At 40.6% G+C, this 12350-nt stretch overlaps 1 protein-coding gene across 1 annotated transcript in view; it reads left to right on the top strand.

Moving 5' to 3' along the window:
* Positions 1-205: 205 nt before the first annotated feature.
* Positions 206-12350, top strand: part of Atad1 (ATPase family AAA domain containing 1) — a 57347-nt gene continuing 45202 nt past the window's right edge. Inside the window, exon 1 of the mRNA XM_051200105.1 lies at positions 206-290. The gene's annotated coding sequence lies outside the window, so the exon portion shown is untranslated. The remainder of the gene's footprint in view (positions 291-12350) is intronic.

The raw sequence follows: 12350 nt of genomic DNA on the forward strand, positions 1-12350 counted from the left end.
GCTGCTTTTGCCTCTGGAATCCTAGGTTGGTATTTCAGGGACAGTCCAATCACGTTGGATCCTTCTCTTAAGTCACAATAATGTCCAACATTGTGACATGAGCAAGAATGCCCACAACCTATTTTCCCACTTATTCAGAGTTCTAAATGAGAGCTTCAAATGTTACCTCCCTTATGGACTAGCTAGTGCCTGGTATATGTCTCCCACAAACTAGAAGGATGCTAGTCCCAGCTGAAACGTTCAAAAAGCAAACCAGCGTGGGCTCTCTAACAACCAGCCACATTCAGAAGGTACAGTGACATTTAGAATCAAAAGTTCATTCTCGCTGTCTAGTTTAATCTCTAACAGTTACTAATTTTTAAAATATTTGATTTATTTTATGTGTATATGAATTTTTTCACACAATGCAAGTTTATTTAGTGTCTTTTTTTTTGTACTGTTTTTATTAATTTAATATTTTACATTCCAATCCCAGTTCCTTCTCCCTCCTTTCCTTCCAGCTCCCCTTCCTCCCTTCCTCCTTCCATCTGCTCCACGGAGAGGGTAAGGCCTCCCCTAGGAAGTCTACTAAGTCTAGTTGAGGCAGGACACCTCTCCACCCCCACCCATGTGTCTATGCTGGGCAAGGTATCTCTCCATATGAAATGACCTCCACTAAATCACTTTGTGCATTAGTGTTAGTGAATGTTTTGTCTGCATGTATATCTGTTTGCTTGCTGCCTGAGGAGGTCAGAAGAGGGAAGGTAACCCTGGAACTGGAGTTACAGGTGGTTGTGAGCCACCAGCATCTAGGGTTCTTAACCACTGAGCCATCTCTCCACCCCCAGATACTACTTTCTAATTTTCACTTCAATGAAGCTGTTTGTATCGCTACTAAAGTTTCCTAATGAAAACCTGAATTGTGTAAATGTATGTGTATGTTTCCTAATGCCTACCAGTTTTTACATGTCAGATCAATGCTCAGATAATTTTTGTTGTTTTTTTGGTTATGGTTTGATTTTTTTTTTTTTTTTTTTTTTTTTTTTTTGAGACAGGGTCTCTCTATGTAGCTCTAGCTGTCCTGGAACTCACTCTGTAGATCAGGCTAGCCTTGAACTCACAGAGATCCACCAGCCTCTACCTCCCAACCTCTTGAGTACTGGGATTAAAAGTGTGTGCCACCACAACCTGGCAGAAAAAAACCTATATACTTTTCAAATACAAAACTTAAACATATAAATAGAATTTGTCAGCTGGATAAATATTGTCCTGAAATAAAATAATCCCCCATGTCTATCTACACGATCAAGAGATGTTACATAATCTTTCCTCCAAACAATCAGTGTGGGATGTTTTCTTAATTATTATTTCCTTCTTTCATTTCCTAAAGGGATTCTCAATTGCCAGGTTTAGCTGATACTGTTTCCTGAGGTGGGGAAAGGGGCACATGCATTTATTAATTATAAACCAAATTTTATAGCTTCTTCTAGCAAATAATAAGATATGGAGGTCTATTTTTACTCAAGAGGTCATTTTCAATCTAATGTATTGATGAAATTATCTCTACTTCTTTAATTTCCCTTTGGATGAAGCTGAGAATGGAGGTACATGTCTAAAATCCCAGTTTGGGGGATACTGGGGCAGGAGGATCACCCCAAGTTTGAGGCCACATTGACCCTGATGCCCTGATATACTGATAACCCTTTCTCAAAAAAAAAAAAAAAAAAAAAAAAAATCTGTAATATGGAAGTTGCCAAGTCACAGGTTTAACTTCACTTTTGTCCCAATTAGCTTGCAACAGTGCAAAGGCATAATAAAACATAACATGGAAAACCCTACAGTAACTAGTGCTCTTAGTCTATTGCTAGGACTTGTCTGCTTCCAAGTGAGTCAGCAGTTACTTTGTATCCTCTAGGCAATAGTGGCAAAGGTGAAGTGTGACCTGGAGGGACATTACAGAGCAAGAAAGGAAGTACAGTCTCCAGGAAAGGACAGATGAAAGAAAGGCATTATCCTTGAAGATCAGAAACTTCCTCAGATTCCACTGTGGTGATCAATCCCAGCTCACACTTGTAAAATCTGTGAGGGAGAGAAAAATATAAAGCAGAGAGGATAAGGTTCAACATTGAGGTTTCAGCACAACTACACTATTCCCCACTCTGGTTTGGAGGGTGCATCCCGTTGCCATTGTGCTGGGGATTGAACCCAAACCCTTGCACCTGCCAGTAAATGATGCTTCCAGTACAGTTTGTTATCTTTCTTCCCAGTTCACCATGGTCAACAATCTTGTGTTATAAAGTAGACTTGGTGGTGTATTCATGTAAGCCCAGCACTTGGGGAGGCTGAGACAGTAGTTCATAGTCACTCTTGACTAAAAAGTGAACTTTAGGCCAGCCTGTGACAAACAGTGCCAAATAATAAACTTATTTAAAACTATTCTCTTCATGTCAACTGTAAGTATTCAAGACTACCCTCATTTATCATATTTCAGTGGGTGATATATGAATGAAACAGACTGTGGGCTTCTAACTGTATTTTCTCTCTGATTCAAGTTTCTCAAAGACATAGATAGTAAAAACATTGGACCCCAATGGGACCTAGCTCACAGAATTTTATTTACTGTGAAATACTGAGAAAATTAACCAAGGGGGCTGGATCAATCAAGTGGTAAATGAAATCAAAATGGACATATCAAAATATATGTCTGAGGCCTGGCAAGATGGCTCAGTAGGTAAAGGCACTTGCTGCCAAGTCTGACAACCCACGTTTCATCTACGTGATGGAAGGAGAAAGCCAATTCCCACAAGCTGTCCTTTGACCTCTACACACAAAATGTGGCATGTGCACACTCCCCTATTACACATATACCACACACTCTAAATATGTATTTGTATGTGTACATATATATGTGTATGGATGTATGTCTAGATAGATGGATATTGAGCCATGGTGACATATACTGATAGCCCTAACACTGGGAAGGCAGAGGTAGGAGGGCCGCAGAAAATCCAAGGCCAGTCTGATCTTTGTAACACATTACCAATCAGGCAGGACTATATAGTGAGACCCTGTCTCAAAAGAGAATAGAGTAGGGAAGATAGCTCAGTGGGTTCAGGTACTTTCCATCAAGGCTGACAACATGAGTTTGATTCCAAGGGCTCTGATATTAGAAAGAGAGAATTAATTGACTCCTGTAAGTTGTCTGTTGACTTCCACATATGTGCCATAGCACATAAATGCCCTCTGCACACACTTACACTCACAATAAGTAAATAAAGTGAATAAAAATTAGAAAGAAAACAGAAAATGAAGCTGGCAATATAGCTCAGATATTTTGACTGTCATACATGGAACTGTGGGTTTGGTACACACAACCAGGTATAGCAGAGCATGCTGGTAGTCTCAGCTCTCAGGAGGTAGGAACAGGAAGATTAGACATTCAAGGTCACCTGGGCCACATAGCAAACTGGAGGCCAATCTGGGACATATGGAATTAGCCCTTCCTCTACAGACAGACAGACAGACACAACCAAAACAGTATTTGGATCTCTGCCAGTCTAGTTTGGAAAGAGTTGCTTTACTTCTTCCTTCCTCTCTTCCTTCCTCCCTTCCTTCCCACTTCCTTCCTCTCTTTTCCTGTTTAGGCTTTAATAAATGTGATCTATTAATAAGTCATCTTCAGGTTGAATTATAAGAAAAAGTACTAACTGAATTGGGAACAAAGACATGATATATTGTGCCATGTGTTTCTTTGGAAATATTCTGACAACTGTCTTAATGTGTTCAAGATGCCATAGGAAAATGTTAAAGGATAAGTGAGCGGCTTAATTGCCTCACTTCAAGATGACAGCTGACAGATCTAGCTCAGAGATAAGTTCAGGGGCAAATAAAAAGATGCCAGCTGATTTGGTTCCCACCGAGGACTTGCAAAGGGCCACTTTCCTCTCTGTGAAGAAAAGAGACTATGAGAGGAGAAGGAAGAAAAAAATAAAAGGAAGGTGAGGCAAAGAGCAGAGAGATTGTTCCACTTGAAAGGGAACTAACTCATCCCCCCCAAGGGCCTCATCCTCAGTATCTCATATAATCCTAACTACCTCCCCGAGGCCCATCTCCAAACGCCAGTACACTGGGAGTTATGGTTTAAATTTAGGAATATTAAGGGACCACAAACGTTCAGTCCATTACAACTGAAACAGGATGTTCTGGACAGAGTTCTGGGTAAGGGGAGTGAGTGTTCTACCCTTTCTTTTTCTGGTCTATAAAAAGGCAATCTGAAAATCAGAGCCTCAGAATCCATACTACAGCAGAGACAGAGCTCAGAGAGCAGGTATTGACCAGATGTGGAGTAGAAGAGAGGGGATAATTAAGAAGGATAATTAAGGGAGGTCTTAGGAGCAGTCAGGGTGATCTGTATTCTGATTAAGGAGGTGTTTCTATGGATTTATTTTTTTATTAAAATTCATGGATAATGATGTTTAATAAGGATCAGGAGAAATAGGCCGAATAGATGTTTTTTTCAGGGAGAAATAACTTACAACATAGACAGATGAACACCAGTAGGTTCCTGGTCCCAAGGATGCTTCTGGATATCCTCCTGTCCCTATGCTGCAAGCCAGAGAGCTCTCTGAGGCCCTTTCTCAGCTTTAGTTCCTGAAGGTCACGACCGGCCCTGTCTCCACCTCCCAATGGGCGTGGTCTATGCCACAGGTGCAGACAAGGTGAATATCTCACTACACATGGAGCTATACAAACATACATAGACTATTTTACTGTATGCTAATTTAAAAGATTAAATGTGACCCTGTTTTATTTTAAAGGTTTAATTTTCATTTATTTATTGTGTGTGTGTTGAGGGGGAAGGCATCCATGCACACTGCTCTTTGAGGTGGCCAAAAGACCATACTAGGGAATCAGTTCTCTTCTTCCACCAGGGATTAAAAGCAGGCCCTTGGATTTGGTGGAAGTGCCTCTATCTATTGAGCCATCTCACCAACCATCTGAGGCTGTTGTAATAGTAGACAAGAATTTCTGAAGAAATATATATAAACATGTCAAAATTGGAAGCCATTGAGTTCTCACTATTACATAGGTGAAATATAAAATGCATCAAACTTAGAACCCTTGTCTCCTAGTGAAAGGGGTTGGATATTGTTTCCAGTCAACATTTTATAATCTTCTTCCTCTTCTCCATGGCAACTCGAAAGCTAATGAGATGGCTCAGGGCGTAAGAGCCACACAAGTCTGACACTCTGAGTTTGATCCCTGGATCCCACATTAAGGTAGCAGAAGAAAACCACTCCATAAAGTTGTCTTCTGATGTCCACATACTCTGTAGCACACTTAAATATACACACTCTCTCTTTCTTTCTCTCTCTGTCTTTCACACACAAATAATTTTAAAAGGATACTTTCTATAGTGTTTTCATAATAGTTCTTATTGTGGTGCCAAAAGCAGTAACTCATCATATTTCTTTTAAAGGGCCAGTGATAGCCTATGTATTGTTTTGACCAGGACAAGTGAGTAAGAATGCAGGCTCTGGACCGAGACTGCCTGGTTTAAGTCCCTGACTGATACTCTGATGGCTAATTTGGGTGGTTGTCTACTTGACACATCCAGGAGGAGAGTACCTCAACTGAAGACCTGTCTCTATTGGATTGGCCCCCAGGCACATCTGTGAGATTTTGTCCGATTGCTCAGTCGATGTAGGAGAACTCATCCCTAAGAGTGGGGCTGGGGCTGTTGGAGAAAGGCAGCTGAACATTAGCCTAGAAGCTTGCTCGGAAGCATGGTTTCTCCAAGGTTGCTGCTCCAAGCTCTTGCCTTGAGTTCCGGCCTCGATGATAGACTGTAACTTGAAAGAGAAGTAAACCCTTTTCTTCCCCAAGCTGTCTTTGGTCATGGGGTTTATCACAGCAACAGAAAGAAAACTAGCACAGACACCTACTATTTAGTAAGATGACTATAATCGCTTTCATTTCCTTATCTGAGAATGACTGTTATAAGAATTAAGCTAGTTAATATATATAAAGCATTTACTCTGCTGGCTGGCACATATCCAATGCTAGATAAGTATTCTGTCAGTCATAGTACTTTATACAGGCCCCTACACGACATTATAATTAATTAAATGGCCAAATTACATTCATACAATGATTTTTTTTATCAAGTGTATCAATAACTATGATAAACCTTTAGTTGAAAGGCTCTGCATTTACAGCTGTCTCAAAACTGTGACAGGTATAGCATGCAAGCCAAGCTTTTGCTCTATTTCTGGTGAAGAACAGAAACATGCTCTAATTGACAGCAAATCCAATAAGCCTGAAAGCACTGAGTGCTTACAGAAGGAAGCTAGGTGGAGCCTAAATCATGTTGCTAAATCTATAGTGTTCACACTGACAACCCCAGTCATTAAGTGAACAACACCTTCTGGATTTACAATGTAGCTGTACTGACTTCATCTGTGTGACTCCACTAATAAGACTCAGAGCAGTGAGTAAAGTTCTAGGGGGAAAGATTTCCAACCTGTAAAAAGAACCCATACTGAAGCATCCTCTCAACAAGCAGGGGTCTGCTAGGGGTCTAAGGGAATTCCACATCACCAAGAATGTGGAGATAATGTCCATGGCTGCTTGGTGGATAATTATGATCACAATGACCTCCTAATGATTATTATGTGTGTTCCAATTCCTTGATGTACACTAAACTCAACCCCATCACAAAACCCATAACATAAATATGTATTTATGTTATGCATTTTATAGATGAGAAAATGAAGGCACAAAGAAGTCAAGTAAATTGCCCCAAATGTAAAGTTAGTAGAGAAAGCTATGATTTGATCTATGTTCTCTAACTGCATAGAACATGCACATGCATAGGCCCACATCTTTTTAAGGGGACTGGGACTGAACTTGGAACTTCATGCATGCTAGGCAAGTGTGCTACCACCGAGCTAAATCCTCAGTCCTGTAGCACACATTTTTGCTATAACTCTACACTAACTTTGCATGAAAATTCAACATTTACTATTTCTTTCAACCCCAGGAACCTACGATTTATTAAAAACTTACCTTCCTAGATATACAACCAGGTCTTGCCTAATCATTTCTCTATCTCCAGAACGGGGATCTTTCTCAAGGGGAAAGATGGCCAGTGCCAATCTTTCTATTTTGAAATGGTCTCATTATATAGCCCTTCCTGAATTTGCGATATAGACCAGGCTGGCCTCAACCACACAGAGAAGTGTCTGCCTCTGCTTCCTGAGTGCTGGGATAAAAGGGTATGTGTCCCTGCCAGAGTCTGCTACAGGCTTTAGACATTCTTCTTTTAGGTTGGTGAAATCTGGTGGCCTTCAAGTTAATATATTCCAAAGATTTTAGGAAATAGCACAAAGGATGGTAGGTCAGACACACAGGTGGGCAATGACTGGCATTTGGAGAATTATATAAGTATATACTGTCTATGCTGCATACTTCAAAGATTATTCGTTTTAGTGGAAACCATTTATTTCTTATCTACACAACATATGCTTGGCAGAAACAGAATTTGGGATCTACTAAAATGGAGTTTATTAAGAGCTGGGCATGTAGGTCAGTGTAGTGTGTTCACCTTGAATGCACAATGATTCGATTCCCAACACAACAACACACACACACATTTGCCAAGATTTGGGGGGAGGGGTGGTTGTGAGTGTGAGTTCGAATGCTCTAATTCCTGATTTATTCACCCGAAGAAGAGGGAATTATTCATCAAACTAAAACACCATAATTGTACCGAATGCTTTTACGCGTTTACATACCATTTAGCGAAACTGACTGACCTCTTTATTTTCAAGAGTCTGAAAGGAAGGTGGGCAAAGTCCACCTAGACAGAGTTCTAAAGCAGCTGTTGGCCGGCTGAGACTACTTTTTTTTTTTTTTTTTTTTTTTTTTTTTGAGCTTTTTACAAAGGACCTCGGAGAAGAAAATGCAGAGGAGTCAGCCTCTTAGCCTCCTTTACCCACCCTCCATCCCCTTTTCTGGCTCCTCATAAACCCGAGAATTCAGGAGACATAAAGAAAAGGGTGTGAGCACGCCTCTGGCATTGGATTGGTATTTAAACTTAACAAGCGGCAGGCAGGAAGGTAGGAAGGTTTGTGAAACGCTATCAGGTGCGCTATTTTGGAGCTGAATGGGGCTTTCAGGCCCGCCAATTTAGTATAGTTGGTTTCCTGCAGCTCTGTAACTCAAGTCACAGGCTTTGCTTCTTTTCTTTCTTCCTGAGTCCTCTGTTTTATTCTCCTGATTCAGAAACAATGACAATAGACGGGGGGAGGGGTGGGGATTTTAAGCTTGGCTTTCCAGTGAGTTGCTGCCGGTTCCCCGTGGTGAAAGGAGAAGACCCAGCAGGGTTTTCAACGCCTAAAATTAGTCAGTTTTGCCCTTGGTTTTGCCTGTGGAAGAAATACATTCATCTTTGAATCAATCAATCAGTTCTCCTCTCTCTCTCTCTCTCTCTCTCTCTCTCTCTCTCTCTCTCTCTCTCTCTCTCTCTCTCTCGTGTGTGTGTGTGTGTGTGTGTGTGTGTGTGTGTGTGTGTGCCCGTCCGCCTGTCTGTTTCTCTCTCCCCCTCCTTCTCTAGCCAGGAAAGCATCTTAAATTTTGAGACTATATCCATCAGTTGGTAAAGTGCTTGTAAGGCAAACATGAGGCCCTAAGTTCAAATCCCCAGAGCCCAAGTAAAGAAACCCTGTGCAAAGGCAGCCAGCACCTACAACCCCAGTGCTAGGGGATTGGAGACAAGGAGATTCATGGAGTCAGCCAAGCTAGCCAATCAGTGAACTCTGGGCTCAGGGAAAAGACCCCGTCTCGAAAACTATGCGGTTGGAGAGTGACAGAGGGCTTTTACACCTGTGCCAACAGACATGAACATGAATATAGATGTCTATGCCATATCCACAAACTAATATTTTTAGTGATTGTGTTGAGCTTCAGTGCATTAAGTCTTACATGAATAACAATTCTGTTCTTATAACTGAAGGTAAAAAGTAGGCTGTGATTGTCAGAAAAAGATGAAATGCCATGCTGGGCATGGTGGCTCAAGCCTTTAATCCCAGCACTCGAGAGGCAGAGGCAGGCAGATCTCTGAGTTTGAGACCAGCCTGGTCTATAAGAGCTAGTTCCAGAACAGGCTCCAAAGCTACACAGAGAAACCCTGTCTTGAAATACAATAAATAAATAAAATTTAAAAAACCCTGATAAATCAGCAGCTCAATGAAGACTTCATATTCTTATGTGTGTGTCTTTAGAACTCTGTGAGAGCAAGGACTGTAGAGACAATAAAAAGCTATTGATAAGCAGAGCTGACAGAGGACTGAGAAATATCCAGTTATTCTCATGATTTATCAACTTTTCAATTTATTAATTTTAGGGGTTTTTGTTAGTTTGTTTGTTTGAGACAAATCTCTCTCTGTGGCCTAAGCTAGCCTAGAATTCAGTATGTAGCTCAGACTGGCCTCAGACTTCTGAAAATCCTCCTGCCTCAGCCCACTGAGTTAAACAGTTGTGAGCTTCCACACCCAGTTTAATATTTTTAAACTTATCTTAGGGTCATAGAGATAAAACTTTATAGGTTTTTGTGTAACATTATAAACAGTATATAGATGAGTATAAACAGTATATAGATGAGTGAGACTCGGGAAGAGAAGAATAATTGAAATTGGAAATGAGTGAATTAATAGTCACAGGAACAAATCAGAGGTTGAAGTTTCAGACAGGATGCCACAGTTGAAAAGTGTAAGGGATCACATCCTCTTGTAAAGTCAAAAGAGATGCATAAAGTTACTCTCCTTAGAAACTTCTGAGAGTAAGGAAATACTAACTTCACCATATAATGAAAATATCACCTGTGATATAACACCAACATGGACTTTTGCCACTCACTAAATGCTGGGCATTGACTTTGCATTTTATTTATTTATCTTTGTTATTTTGAGACAGGGTTTCTCTGTATTGCTTTGGAGCCTGTCATGGAATTCACTCTGTAGATCAGGCTGGCCTTGAACTCACAGAAATCCACCTGTCACTGCCTTCTGAGTGCTGGGATTAAAGGTGTCTCACCAACGCCCAGCCTGACTTTGTATTTTATATGAGTTGCATCATTTAATTCTCAGTGCAAATCCATGGCATGTGTACTGTACTGTTCTCAAATTAAATGTAGGAAATTGAGGCCTGTGGGCATAAGTCCACAGACACCCTGGTGTAAGTTCAAACCTAGGGCTATAAATCTTATGGTTTTTAAAAAAATATATATATATATACTTTTCTTGTGCACCGGTACAAAGGTGATAGACCCCTTGGAACTGGAGTTATAGACAGTAGTGAGCTGCCATGTGCTGAACCCCAGTTCTCTGGAAGAACATCCAGTGCTCTTAACTGTTAAGCCATCTCTCCAGTCCAAATCTTATGTTCTTAAATTTTGTAGCTATCAAGACTGGCCCTGGTATGACTATTATCTTATAAAGTTACCATGGACAGATCCATCCTGATGAGTCAGCAATATGATCAGTAAAACAACCCAACTATTGTCTTATCCCTGAACTATCCTTCCTTCCATTTTGACTCATCATAGGATAAGTCCACAGGACTGTAACCTGAGAAGCCCAATTAGATATGCCAAATTTGAGAAACAGTAACTAGAACATTTTAAAAGCCCATCAATGCCCTGGGACCTTCTTTTTTTAAAGTTCACATGTGACAGGAGAATGCAGATTCCATGTACAGTTTTGTGACTTGATACTATATTAATGGTGAGCATGCTGAACTACAGACATGAACGGAATAGACGTAGATTGAAAGAACTTCCATTTATAACATCTAATATCTCCAAGTCTTCTTGTCCGTTTAAATTTGTTTCACACATGCTTCAAGGTTAACCGTACTACCACCGAATAGAGAAAAGGCAGGGTTTGTGTGGGGGAGGGAGCTAGGGTTTTTTGTAAGCTTAATTTCTAAAATGCAAGCTACAGGGTACATGGTATTTTCCGAAGCTTCCAAGGGCATTTTCCTAGAATCAGGTAGACGAGAGCAAGCAAGTGACCTACTTTACAGCCAAAGCTGCTCCAGGTTATAAAAGATAGGAAGTCAAATGTATCCTGGAACCCCGGCATCTGGCCTTGTTTTATGCCTCATCGATCAATCTGTTGTTACAGGAGAGAACATTTCAACTGTGGTTTCTAAAGAATTCCCATCTTTGTTATTCGTATCCAATCCTTCTCAACTCCTCCCCCATTGACAAAACCACCTGGAAGGGCATTTAAGGCAGTCTCAGAAGAATCCCAGGGCGGTTACTCTATTGTCTAGGACTTGTAACTTGCTAATGAGGCTAAAGTAAGGTTAGACAGCTTGATACTTTTTGTTTGTTTTTGTAAGCAGTTGTTATCCACAGATATACCATTTGAACAGTTTAGCTTGAGAAATATATGAAAGATGAACAAAATATTGTAGATCTAAAATAAATGCCTACATTCTAGAAAAGTGGTTTTGGGTAGAAGTTGTAATGAAAAATAGGCAAATAGCAGTTCTAGTTGACAAAAGGGTTATGCAGAAATGCCAGGTTATTGTGGCTCAGTACTCTCCTGCTAACACGAGATATTATATTAGTCAGTTTATCATTTTATTTTATTTTATTTATTTATTTATTTTTTGTTTTTCAAGACAGGGCTTCTCTGTATAGTTTATACATTTTAAAAACCATGTACAATGTTTTAAAAGCACAAAAGCAGGGAAAGTGGGATCACACCAAACAACTTTCCGGCTGTCTTTTAACTCTGTGCTTTACACAGACTTCATCTATCAATTCACCTTTCCAGCGCTTGAGAGTGTAGTTTTCCAGTATGTGTGCCCGCATCCATCTTCTCATTCCCATTGGAGGGAAAGCATTTAGCCCCACTCCGCCCCAGTGCCCTGTGGCCCAAGGGACAGCTTCGCATTCTTTCTCCATTCCAATTATTTGCCCGTGCTATTTCATTTTTCCTTGTCAAAATAATTAAGACGACTCCTGCCTATACTCTCATAGTTTAAAAAGAACCATGGTTCCCAAGTGAGAACTTGTGGTGGCAGAGTCACTGCTATATGACTTTATGGATGTGTTGAAGTTCCGGTCTTTCTAAGTCACTGTCAGGTGAATTACTTCCCAGTGAGCAATGAACAGACTCAGGTTTGGCATGTTTGCTTCGGTAAAGAGTTCTGGATGTTGTAAGGTTAGTTTCTGCCACCAAAACAGTTACGTCATCACCTGTCACCAGGTGCCTTTCTACCTCCAGCTGTATGTCATGTGCACCCTTTAAAAGTGCCCTCCAGGCACAGCCAGCTCTCTGTCTCTTTACCTCTCTCAT

Source organism: Phodopus roborovskii, unplaced genomic scaffold (assembly GCF_943737965.1).
Source record: "Phodopus roborovskii unplaced genomic scaffold, PHOROB, whole genome shotgun sequence".
Classification (NCBI taxonomy): domain Eukaryota; kingdom Metazoa; phylum Chordata; class Mammalia; order Rodentia; family Cricetidae; genus Phodopus; species Phodopus roborovskii.